At 41.2% G+C, this 15,261-nt stretch overlaps 1 pseudogene; it reads right to left on the bottom strand.

Moving 5' to 3' along the window:
- LOC134302895 (uncharacterized) overlaps positions 1–15,261 on the bottom strand; it is a 657,104-nt pseudogene that overhangs the window by 48,167 nt on the left and 593,676 nt on the right.

Genomic DNA, 15,261 nt, shown 5'->3' with positions numbered 1-15,261 from the left:
TTGTGTAATGAGCATTTGGTTAAAAGAAACCCAACAGCAAATCGAAAATACCAATAGAATTCTTGTCAGTCACATAAAAATGTGTCATCAAATTAAGGGAAACATGAGTGGGGATGTTTAGCTTTATAATCTTAAAAAAGAAATATTCAGAACACATTGTATTCTTAAATTAAGTAAAATTGTCTTGAATTTCTTTTTACGTAGTGGAGAGGGTCAATACTTTTCAGTTCTCTAGAAAAAGTTCTTGTTTCATTGTAAAAAGTCTGTATAATTAGCTAATTTTTCTAATAAAGACAATTGTAGACAAAGTTTCTTAAATCTAGATTATTCATCTTGAACATGCAAATCTAGTCAAGTCAGTTCATCTTAAAATAAAAAAAACAAGATCTATTGTTTATTTTTAAGATTTTCTGCCTTGTCAAGATTTCATTTTTTGCAGTGTACTTATTATAGGATTTTTTGTATTTATTGTTGTACTTACACTGTTTTGTATTTATACTGTTTTGTCTTGCACTTTTTGTACCGTGTTACACCGTGATCCTAGAGGAACGCTGTTTCGTTTCAATATGTACTTGTATGTAGCTGAAATGACAATAAAACCTCTCTGACTCTGACTCTGATAACAAGACTAAATGAGATTAGATCAGACTGAATCAGATTAGATCAGACTGAATCAGAGCTGTACTTGGAAGGTTTAGGGTTAAACTGATTTGTATTGACATTGTCTGACGGTCATTTCCCTTGTTAATAAATGATGTGGGGTCACAGCTCAACAACAACCAAATTAACATCTGCTGCAGGTTAACGACCAACACGAGAGATTACGCCATGTCACTGATGTGAAGGGGAGGCACATCCTTGGAGGGTCACACAAACCTCCACTTGATAGCCAGCAGTACCCTGAATGCGGTTCAATACATAGATGAAACCCTCAGAGCCATTGTCAGACCTTACGCTGGTGCAGTGGGCCCTGGGTTCCTCCTGGTCCAGGATAATACCCTGCCTCATGTGGCCAGAGTGTGTAGGCAGTGTACCATAGGCAGTTCCTAGACGATGAATAGCTAATAGCTGGTATTTCTCTTTTTGGCTGAAATAACCTCAATTAGATGTTTCCTATAACCGTCTACCGTCTCTGACATCAACTGGGAGAAAGTTTTTTCTTCTCCTCCATGCAGAATTTCTTCAGCTGTGTGAGGTTTGAGGGGTTTCTTGCATGCAAATCACCCCACAGCATCTCGATAAGATTAAGATCCTGACTTTGACTTTGGCCATTCCAGAACTCTCCATTTCTTTATTTTAATTCGTTCCTTGGTGGATTTACTGGAATGTTTTGGGTCGTTCTTATGTTACATGGTCCACTTCAGCTTCAGTTTTTGGACAGATGGTCTTACATTTTCCTCAAGCACCCTCTGATACAGTGAAGAATTCATCATGGATTCTATAATGGAGAGCTTGCCACGCCCTGCTGTTGCAAAGCAGTCCCAAACCATCACATTTCCACCTCCATGCTTCACAGTTGGTATGAGGTTCTTCTGCTCTAATGCTGTTTGGATTGTACCAAACATGTCTTCTGTTACTGTCCCCAAATAATTCAGCTTTGGATTCATCTGTCCAGAGCACATGGTTCCAGAAGTCCAGTATCCACACAAACAACAATTTGCTGCTGAGACTTTTATTGCAGCGTGTGGTTCAGCAGGAAAGACTGGTGCATGGGCGGAGGCAGACCCCTGGTGTAAAGAGGGAGCAGAAGATGACGCGGAGGCTAGCAATTTAGCGACCTAGCATGTTGGGCTAGTTTGTTTGGTGTGACTTGCTGGTGTTTGTCTCAGTGGCATGTGCTTTGAATTCTGAGACTCTTTGTGTATAGTCCTTGTGACCAACTGTTTGTTTGTTGGGGCCTGGACAGGTAAGAAAGGGCGCGTGTTTTAGGATGGATGATTCACACTTTCACTTTCAGGAGTCAGACAGCAGGCACGCTTGGTTTGTGATTATAATAGCTTTATTTTAATGCACAATAGTTACACATACAATAAGTAATAATTCCCAACCTAAAACTACCTGCAAAGCGTATATACACCCTGGATGAAGCTATCATCACCCACCTCTCATCAGCTGGGGAGCCCCTTCAGCTCTGGCAGGAGATCAACTTAACCCAGTAATACTGGGCGATGCGTGCTGTCCTACGACTGAGCTCCTGTCAGTGCCAGCAACTTTTCCCTTTATATAGTGATTCAGGCGCGGTTAACTAGAACCTTCATGTAAGAACCGGGGTGAGGTGGCCAGTCTCTCCCCCTTTCTGAGTGTAGTGCCAAGTGTCATCAAGGTTGGGTGAGGTAAGCGTTTGTGCATTTCAGCTTTCCAGTTTAGAAAACAAGAGGAATGCTTCTGCAAGTGAGTCAGGGCCGTAACCAAAGCCAAAACACACCATATCAAGGTTGATCCATTCCAGATCTTGATAAGGCTGCGTCCTTTGCGTACTGCCCCATAAGAGGATTGCTTAGTCGGGGCCGTAACCGACACCTAAACACATTACTAGCTGCATTCTTTGTGTACTGCACAGCATCCAGGACCAGAGGGGCCTCATGCCTTAATACTGTAAGACTTACATCATCAAAAATACCTACTCCAAGTTTTGAACATATCTTCCATCACATAGCAAACCTATGTATAGACACACTAGGTAAGAAGTGTGTGCCATCCACTGTATTTATGTTTGGTAGGAAAGTTTAGTGTAGTTAGTTCTTTTGTTTAGCATTTTGTTTGTAGTTGATAGAATTGTGTGAAGTTGAGAATAGGAAGTATGGGTTTAGTTTTATTCTTTACTTTCCTTTAGCACCACTTTCGTCCAGGCCCTTTTGTCTCCCGCTGATTTAACTATCTTTTGTTTATTGTAAATGACCCACTGTATGTGTACCAGCCAAAGTAAACTCTGACTTCACCTACTGCACATAGTTTGTTTTTTTTCCTATGTCCCCAGTCTACAGTTTTAACTCCTATTGCACCACCTCTATAACCACTAATGTTACTGACCCTACCTCCCCTAGTATCCATATAGGGTGCGTAACAAGACTAAATAAGATTTGATCAGACTGAATCAGATTAAATCAGACTGAATCAGATTAGATAAGACTAAATCAGAGCTGTACTTGAGGGGTTTAAGGTTAAGAAGCCTACACTAGACACCACAGACATAAACAAAACTGAGATCTGTCTTAAAAATTTCAGTACCCAGTTGAAAAGGGTAGGTGCCAGTCCAAGGGTGTGGAGCTTTTCGGTGAGCCTGTGTGGGATGACTGTGTCTTACATATGAGTCCTTGCCTTCTAGTTGTGAGAGAGCTGTGTGCATGGCTGTGCAGATTGCATCATTAGTGGATCTTTTTTGATGATATGCAAACTGCAGAGAGTCGAACATGTCAGGTATAGTTTTTAGGATGTGAGTCATGAATATCCTTTTAAAGCACTTTATCACTATAGGAGTGAACGCAGTGGGATGACAGTTATTTAGGCAGGTTTTTTTCTTCTTCTTTGGAGGCAGTACAATAGTGGTGGTCTTGAAGCATGGTGAAACAGAAGCTTGCATAAGAGACTGAATGTGTCTGCAAACATGTCTTCCAGTTCTGATGAGCAAACCCATAGTGCACCCCTGGAAATGCTGGCTGGCCGGGAACCTGTGGAAGGAAGGGATCCTGGTGTTTGAGGGAAGTGGTGGCTGCGGCTGCCATGCTCCCAACACAACACTTTGGCCCCGACTTCACATAGACGTACCCTAGAGTTTCATAGATGAGTCCCTCTAGACTCCCAAGATTCCTAGAAGGTGCTGTCTGAGGGTCAATTGGGTAGCTTTAAAACATCAAATGTCTGCCTGAGTATACCCTTTCTATAGCTCTGGTGCATAGCCGCTGGAGTTCTGCGGCTTGGAGCATCCCCCTGTTGGGTTCTGAGGTGGGTGGGGAGTAGAAACGATGAAACTTTATACCTTCAATATGGATAAGTTAACTTTCAAAAGAAAATTTACTGACTTTGATCACACCCATGGACATAGTGATGCTGGGTGTATAAGCAATGATAACTGGCAACGTTTGGTTCTTTTAGAATCTCTAACACCAGGCTTTCCTTTGTCAAAGTTATCACCATTTGCAATACATAAAAAGTTGAAATCAGATCAAATATTAGTAGAATGTGACAAAAGAACCCAGGTTGAAAATTTACTTCGCATCTATGCATTTGTGGGCATCAACTGCAAAGCTCATTTGCATCCCTTCTTGAACAGTAACAAGGGTGTGATTCGCACAAAAGTGCTTGAGGGGATGGAAGAAGCAGAAATTGAGGCAGAACTAGAAAGTCAGGGAATTACCAAAGTCAAGCGGGTAGTTACAAAGAGACAAGAAAAGACTTTTAGAACCAATACTTACATAATCACCCTTAACCCAGAGCGGTAGAGAGAACAGAATGGCGACACTCCCATAGGGAACCGTTGTAAAGGGGGCGGAGACATTTTTCTGCGCAGCTTCCGTGTTGTGGGCGAGTGAAAAGTTCCAAACATCCATATTCAACCCATAGAGCCCCAATCATTTCCGCTACTTAGCACGTATTTTCAGCGGTATGCTGCTTTGTTTAAAAAAAATTATGAATTTGATGTCATTCATATACTTAATCCTGTTATTGTTTAGCATTTGCTCAGCACTAAATGTTACATGTTTATCTTAATTAATAGGTATAACCGAATGTAGCTTAGTCAGTTAAGCTAAATTAATGACACTACAGTCTTTTCACCTAAAATGAGTTAATCATTCAAGAGTCTTGTTACAGAAATTATAATAAAACATTAGAGCCATAATAAATCATGCTACTTTTACTTTCATACTAACAGTAAGTACATTTGAAGGTAAAGCTCTACCCACTAGGCCACCACTGTCCCTTTAAAAAAAACTTCCCAAAAGAAGCTGTAGAGGCTACAGAAAAGGTTTGATTTAGCTCATTTACCATTATCATAGATCGTCAACCTCTTTTAGGCCTTCGATCCTGACCTTACTGGCAGAGGAGGTCCCTGAGTTAGATCCATTTAATTGGGTCATGGAACACAACACACGTATATACAACATTTATAATCATGGATTTATAATCAAATCTCCCATAAGTTCATGGTCGGGTGTCCACATACTTTTGGCTGTATAGAGCAGGACTGTGGTGCAGGTTGATGTTTAATATTAAAGGTGATATAGGAAGTGGGTGGCGCTTCATCAGTAATCAATAGTACCGTTTACTCAATAATTTGTTAGATTTATTATCATATTTTTATTTGTTTTTTTTTTTACTCAGTTGATAGTGAATAAAAACGTTTAGCTTTTAAATTCTGTACATATTTAATCAGGAAATGTTTTGTTATGAACAATCGGTTTTAAAATGAAAAAATTCTGCTCTAATAAACTATCAATAAATAATTATAGTCGTGTTTACTCGTACTGGTGTCTCTTTATTCACTCGTCTGTATTCCACGGTGCTGGGTTCAGGTTAAATATTACACCATTTGTTACAGATTTAAGGTACAGGATTGGAGTAAAGAGGGATTATGGTTTATTTTTATCATCATTTTTTAAATGCGCTTCAGTTCCTATATAGTTCCTTTACAGGATCACACTGATCTTATTCTGATGATTTACACTGAATGGCGTCGGTCAGGTTTATGTATCAATCAAAGCTTTATTGTCATATGTACAGTAGGAAACGTGTTTCCATGTACAATGAAATTCTTATTTTGCTGTCCACACATGATGTAACAAAGTACAAAGATAATAATAAAATAAAATAAAATTAAGAAATAAAAGTTAGATATAGTAAAAAAAAACACGCTGAGTATAAGTTATGTACATTGTGCAAGAAAAGAGCAGATATATTGCAATCAGACAATATAGTTACATGTGCAAAATGTAAAGACAGTAGTGTAAACATACATGTGCAGCTGTATGTAGACCTGTAAACAGTCATATGTGGTATAGTGCAAGTATTGTGTGCAAGTGTGATAGTGTCTATGAATAATCAGCTCAGCTGTTTAAGAGTCTGATAGCTGTGGGAAAGAAAGAGATCTTTAGTCTTGTTGTCCTGCATTTCACACTTCTGTATCTCCGGCCTGAGGGTAGAAGTGTGAATAGTCCATGTTGGGGGTGGGTGGGGTCTTTGATGATGGACGCAGCTCTCCTGTGGACTCTGTGATGGTAGATGCTCTGGAGAGAGGGTTGTACCGTCCTGGTGATTTTCGTAGCAGTCTTTATCACTCTCTCCAGGCGTTTGCGATCCTTCACAGTAGAACTGCCGTACCACACGGTGATGCAATTGGTCAGAATGGACTCAATGATGCAGCGGTAGAAGTTGCTGAGTATTTTGGGTGACATGCCAAATTTCCTCAGCCTCCTCAAGAAATACAACCGCTGCTGAGCCCTCTTTAACACCTGTGTGGTGTTTAGTGTCCAAGTGAGGTCATCACTGATGTGGACCCCTAGGTATTTAAAACTGTTCACCCTCTCCACCTCAAGGTCCCGGATAAACAGTGGCTGATGAGGTCTCCTCTCCCTCCTCATGTCCACTATCATCTCCTTGGTCTTGTCTATGTTGAGTGTAAGGTTATTGTCCACACACAAGGTAACCAGACTGTTCACCTCACTCCTGTAGGCTGCCTCCTCTCCTCCAGTGATACGACCTATCACAGCAGTGTCGTCAGCAAACTTCAGGATGATGTTGTCGGGGTGGGAGGCGACACAGTCGTGGGTAAACAGGGTGTAGAGGATAGGGCTGAGGACACAGCCCTGCGGGGTACCAATATTGGTGATTATGCTGGCTGATGTCCTGTTTCCAATCCTAACAGACTGAGGCCTACCAGTCAGGAAGTTTAAAAGCCAGTCACAGATGGTGGGGTGTAGTCCAAGAGATGACAGTTTATGTGTAAGTTTGTGAGGTATAACCGTGTTAAAGGCGGAGCTGTAGTCAATAAAGAGTATCCTGACGTAGGAGTCTTTATATTCCAGGTGTGAGAGAGAGACATGAAGGGCTGCGGCGATGGCATCCGAGGTAGACCTGTTGGCCCTGTATGCATATTGTAGGGGGTCTGTAGTGCCTGGTATATTGCTCTGAATGTGGGCCAGCACCACTCTCTCGAAGCACTTCATAATGATTGGAGTGAGTGCTACTGGCCTGTAGTCATTTAGACAAGATGGGGGATTGTTCTTGGGGAGAGGGACGATGGTGGTGGTCTTGTAACAGGTGGGAACTGTGCATTGTCTGAGGGAAAGGTTGAAGATAGAAGTAAAAACATCAGCCAGCTCGTTAGCACATGCTCTGAGGGCCCGCCCAGGAATGTTGTCAGGTCCTGCAGCTTTGCGGGGGTTGATCCTCTTCAGGGCTTTGTGTACCTGGGCTGGTAAGACAACTGGTGGAGGGGAGGAGGGTTGCGTAATGGAGGTGTGTGTATTCTCTGTGGGGCTAGTGGGGATCGACGTCTCAAAGCGGGTGTAGAATGCATTGAGGTCGTCTGGAAGGCTGTTTGAGGCGCTTATGGTGTTGTTGGGCCTAGACCTATAATCTGTAATCTGTTCCAGACATTGCCACATATGCCTGGGGTCAGTAGTGGAGTAAAATCCCTCTGTTTTCTCTCTATATTGTCTCTTGGCTGATCTTATGGCCTTCTTCAGTCTGTACTGTGCTACTTTGAGCTCAGTCTCATCACCAGATCTAAATGCAATAGAGCGTGCTCGTAGCATTTGCAGTACCTCACCATTTATCCAGGGCTTCTGGTTAGGGAATTTCCTGACTTTTATGGTGGGCACAATGTTCTCAATGCAAGTGCCAATGTACCCAGTCACATACTCAGCATAGTTATCTATGTTCACAGACGAGTCTTCCATAGTGGCTGCCTCTCTAAACACATCCCAGTCTGTTATGGCAAAACAGTCCTGTAGAGTGCTCTCAGCCTCTGATGTCCATAGCTGAACCTGTCTGCTAACAGGGTTTGATTGTTTGAGTCTTTGTCTATAGGCCGGGTATAGGAACAAAGAGATGTGATCTGATTCTCCGAATGGAGGGCGGGGTGCAGCCCTAAATCCACCACGTATGTTGCTGTAAACGTGGTCTAAGATGTTCTTACCACGGGTGGGAATTTTCACATGCTGGTGGTATTCAGTTAATACAGTCCGTAGATTGCACTGGTTAAAATCACCCGCAACAATGAAAACAGCGTCAGGATGGTTAGTCTCCAGCGCGCTGATGACGTCATAGAGCTTACTTAGCGCCGCTGTGTAGTTAGCCCGCGGATGGATGTAAACAGCGACCAAAAACACGCTCGTGAATTCCCTTGGTAAATAAAAGGGACGGCATTTCAGCAATAAAAACTCCAGATCTGGGGAACAGTGCTTATATACAGTCTGTACATCTTTACACCATGCGTTGTTAACATACACGCACACACCCCCTCCTGTTGTTTTACCGGAGGCTGCAGCCCGATCTCCACGGTGTAATGAATGAGTCTCGAGCTGAACGGCAGAGTCCGGGACAATCTCTAGAAGCCAGGTTTCAGAGAAAATCAGAGCGCAGCATTCTCTTATTTCCCTCTGCGATGTAATTCTGGCTCTTAGTTCGTCCAACTTGTTCTCCAGAGACCGTACGTTGGCTAGCAAGAGGCTGGGTAGCGGTGGTCGGCTAGCGCGAGCCTTTAGCCTAACATGGAGCCCGCCTCTCTTGCCTCGCTTACGTCGCCGCCTACGAAGCGCTTTCCTTGGGCCCGCGTACTCACTCGAGGCCGGAGCTTCGGGGCCTTCCTGGGTGTAGCGGCGGTGGCTATGTGAGCGCACAATGAGTTGCAGCTCCGACGGAATATGACCAGTAAACTCAAAGTTATGTGCAGCGATATCCAATAATGCCTGTCTGCTGTATGTCCGTAATGCAAGGCATTTATGCACCATGTTCAAAATGAGAAAAATATACATACAAAAAGAAAAAAAAAGTCGAAAAAAGTTACATCCTTGTGCAGAGCGAGCAAACACGTCCGCCTCGGGGGGCGCCATGCTGAATATATCTGTATCTGTATATCCTGTATATCTGTATATATCTGTATATCCTGTATCTGGACAGGAGCTGCTGATACTGATTCTTAAGCAGCTTCCAAGTGTTCATCAGTAAGGATGGACTCATGTTTAGACTCATGTTTTTATTTAGGAAAAAGCTGATTCACACAAGCAGGTTTTCTATGTTTGTATATTTTTCCTCAGCCAGCAAGTTCCAAAATTGTCCAGCAGAGGCGCTTGACTTCATATGAATGTCAGATTGAGGGTTCAAATTTCTCAGTCAGCTTCTTCCACGTATGAACAGAACAGCGTCTCTGAAGTGTTCTCACCCGAATTGAAGCGTTTCTGGTTCTTTGTGTTCGGTTGCGTTCTAGATTAGCGGTGCTTTAGGTGGGATGAGGCCTAGCTCTGGTAACAAACCAAAAATTAAAGAAACAGTGGCCACATTTCATGTCAATCATGTTGACCTGTTTGATCTACCAGCGTGCACTGTGTGGGCACCCCTGCTGTAGGTTAAGGTACGAGATTAGAGTAAAGTTAGGGGTTAGGGTAAGAAAATGGAGTAAAATTACAGTAAACACTTATATTAAAGTTTGTATGTTTACATTGACATGATTTTACCAACAGTGACTTCCAATATTGACTGAATACATAATCCAAGATACTAATACATAAGCCAGCATCTCTGATGGTATGGGGGTGTGTTAGTGCCCATGGCATGGGTAACTTGCACATCTGTGAAGGCACCATTAATGCTGAAAGGTACATACAGGTTTTGGAGCAACATATGCTGCCATCCAAGCAACGTCTTTTTCAGGGACGTCCCTACTTATTTCAGCAAGACGATGCCAAGCCAGCTTCTGCACTTGTTACAACAGTGTGGCTTCAGAGTAAAAGAGTGCGGGTACTAGATTGGCCTGCCTGCAGTCCAGGCCTGTCTCCCATTGAAAATGTGTGGTGCATTATGAAGCGCAAAATACGACAACGGAGACCCCGGATTGTTGAGCAACTGAAGTTGTACATCAAGCAAGAATGGGAAAGAATTCCACCTACAAAGCTTCAACAATTAGTGTCCTCAGTTCCCAAACGCTTACTGAGTGTTGTTAAAAGGAAAGGTGATGTAACACAGTGGTAAACATTCCCCTGTCCCAACTTCTTTGGAACGTGTTGCAGGCATCAAATTCAAAATGAGTGAATATTTGCAAAACACAATAAAGTTTAAACATTAAATATCTTGTCTTTGTAGTGTATTCAATTGAATATGGGTTGAAAAGGATTTGCAAATCATCGTATTATGTTTTTACAGAACTCAAGTGTGAATGCGCTGGTGTATTTTAAGATCACTCTGTTTAATAAAACTTTTTCCACACTGTGAGCACTGATACGTTTTCTCTCCAGTGTGAATGCTCTGGTGCGTTTTCAGATTACTCTGACGATAAAAACTCTTTCCACACTGTGAACACTGATACGGTTTCTCTCCAGTGTGAATGCGCTGGTGTGTTTTGAGATCACTCTGTTTAATAAAACTTTTTCCACACTGTGAGCACTGATACGTTTTCTCTCCAGTGTGAATGCTCTGGTGCGTTTTCAGATTACTCTGACGATAAAAACTCTTCCCACACTGTGAGCACTGATACAGTGTCTCTCCAGTGTGAATGCGCTGGTGTATTTTGAGATCACTCTGTGTATTAAAACTTTTCCCACACTGTGAGCACAGATACGGTTTTTCTCCAGTGTGAATACGCTGGTGTATTTTAAAAAACCTCTGACAAGTAAAACTCTTCCCACACTGTGCACACTGATATGGTTTCTCTCCAGTGTGAATGCTCTGGTGTCTTTTGAGATGACTCTGACAATTAAAACTCTTCTCACACTGTGAGCACTGATACGGTTTCTCTCCAGTGTGAATGCGCTGGTGTCTGTTGAGAACACTCCGACGATTGAAGCTCTTCCCACACTGTAAGCACTGATGTGGTTTCTCTCCATTGTGAATGCGCTGGTGTATTTTGAGAGCACTCTGGGAACTAAAGCTCTTCCCACACTGTGAGCAGACGTTTCCTTCTTCCTGTGTGGGACTGAGAGAGGTGTTAATGCTGACAGTACCAGAAGGCGTTTGCTGATTACTGGAGCTTCTGGTGGGCGTCAGATCCTCATGTTCAGTCTTAATCTTCACCAGCGCATCATATTTATCATGGTTGCAGCTCTTGATGTGATTGTGGAGGTGATTTTGTGTTGCAGAGGAACGTGGACACAAGGAGCAGGAGAAATCCTTGTTCAGTTCTGAAGCAGAAAATAATAAAATACATTTATAACATTATAAATAATAAAATACATTTATAACATTATAAATAATAAAATACGTTTATAACATTATAAATAATAAAATACATTTATAACATTATAAATAATAAAATATATTTATAACATTATAAATAATAAAATACATTTATAACATTATAAATAATAAAATACATTTATAACATTATAAATAATAAAGATTGTTAGTAAATGTTAAACTGAGATCCGATGCTAAAGTCCTGTAACGTGATTCATCCTGCATTCATCATTTCCTGCTCACACTGATCTGCATGAGCACAATACAAGCTTTCACTGTATGATGCTTCATCCCAGGTGCCTCTGATTCTATTCAATACAAATATCTTACTGAGTTCATCTTCATCTTCAGCTTCTTCCTTCTTCACAGGCTTCATCTGGAAACCTCCATCCTGTTGGTCCTCTGGGGTGAGATGTTCCTCAGAGGTGACGAGTTCCACAGGGATTAAAGATCCTTCACCTGAAATTCATCAATATGTGAAAAAAAAACTCAACAACTGGAGGAAACTGAAGGTTGTGGGTTTGGTTACCACAAATAAATTCTACTTAGATTTAATCCAGACTGGAGTGAATCAGCACTTCTCCACAGGACAGTACGATACAGTACAGGTTCTAATCCCACTATCCACATTCTCTTATTAGTTCTACTGATTAGTGACTCCAATACTAACCACACTGTACTGTACCATACTGTACTGTACCATACTGTACTGTACCACACTGTACTGTACCATACTGTACTTTACCATACTGTACTGTACCACACTGTACTGTACCATACTGTACTGTACCACACTGTACTGTACCATACTGTACTGTACCATACTGTACCACACTGTACTGTACCATACTGTACTGTACCACACTGTACTGTACCACACTGTACTGTACCATACTGTACTGTACCATACTGTACTGTACCATACTGTCTGGTGGAAAAGTGGCATCATGCTCCACATTTACTTACAGAAGTAACTTTCATATTCTTCCTCCATTTTTATTAGTTTCTGAAATCCTTCATTTTGTAGATCCATGGGGGCGACGTGTCCCTCTTCTGTTGACTGCATTATTAAAAGATCTGACAGACGGACGGACGGACGGACGGACGGACGGACGGACGGACGGACGGACGGACGGACAGACAGACAGACAGACAGACAGATAGATAGATAGATGTACTTTATTCCTCATTGAAGGAAAATTAATGAAAATTCTTTTAGACTGTTTTAACTGCCTATTTTTTATGCTGTGAGGCTGTAAACAGGGTGAAAATGTTGAAACTATTGTGGAACTGAGCAGCATCAGGCAGAAAAGATCTTTAATAGCACTTTTTGAGTTTGGTGGAAGAAGTTTTGTGGCCCAAAGTTAAATTATTAAGTCAAACTTAAAACTGGTTCAATCAAACATTTCCAAAATACATGAATCAGCCTAAACATAAGAAATTTGTTTTTGTAACTTGGAAGAAATCACAGATTCTTACGTTTGGATTAATGACAAATTACATAATCTGTTTACAGAAGTTTAGATCAAACCTTTCTGATGTTCTTTACATCTAGTTTATCATCAACTCCCAATAAAAGTGCTGTACTAATACTTTTAACTTTAACTATAAAACTGTAAAACAACCTGTAAACAAAGCTACAAGAACTTGGTGTGTTTGTATAAAACATTAAAATACTGTAAACAAAGCTGAAAATGTAATTTATATAAAAATTAAATCATTGATTTAATAATTAAGAAACTCTGAATCCGTTACGATCAACTGATTCATCGGTTCAAATGAATCGGTTCATCAGTACTGAATCATTGTAATGCTAACAGTTAGCGGAGCAGCTAAAAGTTTGTGTGTTTAAATGAAACTGGAGTTAAAGCTTTACTTCACGTGTGTTTATGCAGCTCAGGGAGTTCAAAAAGTTTCATGCTTTATTTTTCACGTTAAGCGTTGTTAGGTGAAGTTTAAAAGATAAATATGCAGCGATAAGCTCCATATGAGACACCAGCTGACTCCATTGTTGCTGTCGCTATGCTGTACAACAAGACACGCCCACAGGTGACGTCACGGTTCAGGCTGAAAAACCAAGTATTCTGTGGTGCCAGATTGGCCCGCTAGTTCTCTGTCTGAAACCTCCTTTTTTTCGGTGGAAACATGCAGAACCGGTTCAAAATCAAGTTCGGGAACTGGAACGGGCTCCGTTCCGCGTTGGTGGAAAAGGGGTATCAGGTAGCTTTAGAGAGGACTACAGTCAGTCCTATAGTGATGGGAATTTCGGCTCCTTTTAGAGAGCTGGTTCTTTTGGCTCGGCTCACTAAAAAGAGCAGGCACTTTCGGCTCCCAAGTGGCTCCTTAGATTTTTTTGTTTCTTAAAACAATTTATTGCCAAATTACATGTAACATGAATTACTAATGTAAAAACATTGTATCAAATATTTATTATTTAAATTGCTTTATTTATATACTCAACATGGAACAGAGTGCTCCATCAATAAATTATAAAATACAAAAACAAAGACCCATCTCAATTAGACAAAAATATCTGATTGTGTATATCATTTGTAAATTTGCATCTAGAGTGGGACGACACGGTGGCTAAGTGGGTAGCACTGTCGCCTAATGGCAAGAAGGTCCTGGGTTCGATCCCCAGGTGAAGAGCTCGGGTCCTTTCTGTGTGGAGTTTGCATGTCTTTCCCGTGTATGCAAGGGTTTCCTCCCACAGTCCAAAGACATGCAAGTGAGGTGAATGTTCCTGTCATGAATGTAACAAAAGTGTAAAACGTGACGTTTAAATCTTAATAAACAAAACAAAATAAACAAGCATCTAGAGTGAAACAACACATCAACAAAGCATCACAACAAAATATAAATGAAAATGTGCAAAACAAAAAGAAAAATCAGCGTCCAGGTGACAGTATTTGTAAGTATTTAGTGAAGATTAGCATTCAGAAAAACCAAGGAGCTCATCTTTGATGGGTTGATCCTGTTTCTCCTTTCTGTTATGATCTGCCATGTTAAAATAGATTCTCTCTGAGGGGACAGATACACAGTCTATGTGCCATCACATGTATAAGATGTGGGTAGACTGAACACTTGGTCTCCCACCAGCTCAGTGGGTCTGAACTTCTCTGTAAAAGGGGCTTCTCGTGTCCAAACTTTACTATGTTTCCTCTCACTCATTTTCCTCACCTTTCCAGCGTGTAATGTCTGGCTGTGTAAAGCGCTGAGTTCTCTCTCTCTCTCGCTCTCTCTCTCTCTCTCTCTCTCTCTCTCTCTCTCTCTCTCTCTCTCTCTCAATTTCAATTCAATTCAAAAGTGCTTTATTAGCATGACAAATATTCACATTTGTATTGCCAAAGCGCATTTACAAACTAGATAATAAATGAAATTGCATACATAAACATTTATATTAATTTAAAGAATGTTCAATAACATTAGTAATTAGCATAAAAAAAAAAAACAGAAACAAATTAGAACAACAAGTATATAGTGTGTATATGTATGTGTGGAAAAAGTATTTGTAAGTGTGTGTGTGTGTGTGTGCATTTGATGGTGTGTGTGTGTGTGTGAATATGTGTGAGTGTGTATGGGATACAGTATAAGGTCACTCACTGTCCCTCACCTGGTGGCAGGTGTGTAAGTAGAGAGCTGCGAGTGTGCAGCTCGCTCTGTGCTCCCCCAGTAGGTAGGGCAGCTTGTCAGGGTTTGAGAGAGAATTAAAATTGGGGATAATTTAATTTTGGTAAAAAAAATTGTTTTCGAATTTGTGTGTATTTTGTACATTCAGTGAGGAAGTGCAGCTCTGTCTCTATCTGGTTTGAAGGGCAGTGTTGACACACTCTCTCCTCTCTGGGCATCCAGGACTGTCTGTGTCGTCCCGTCTCG

Source organism: Trichomycterus rosablanca, chromosome 2, assembly GCF_030014385.1.
Source record: "Trichomycterus rosablanca isolate fTriRos1 chromosome 2, fTriRos1.hap1, whole genome shotgun sequence".
NCBI lineage: Eukaryota > Metazoa > Chordata > Actinopteri > Siluriformes > Trichomycteridae > Trichomycterus > Trichomycterus rosablanca.
Note: the sequence above shows the minus strand (reverse complement) of the source record. Positions and strands in the feature narration are given on the sequence as shown.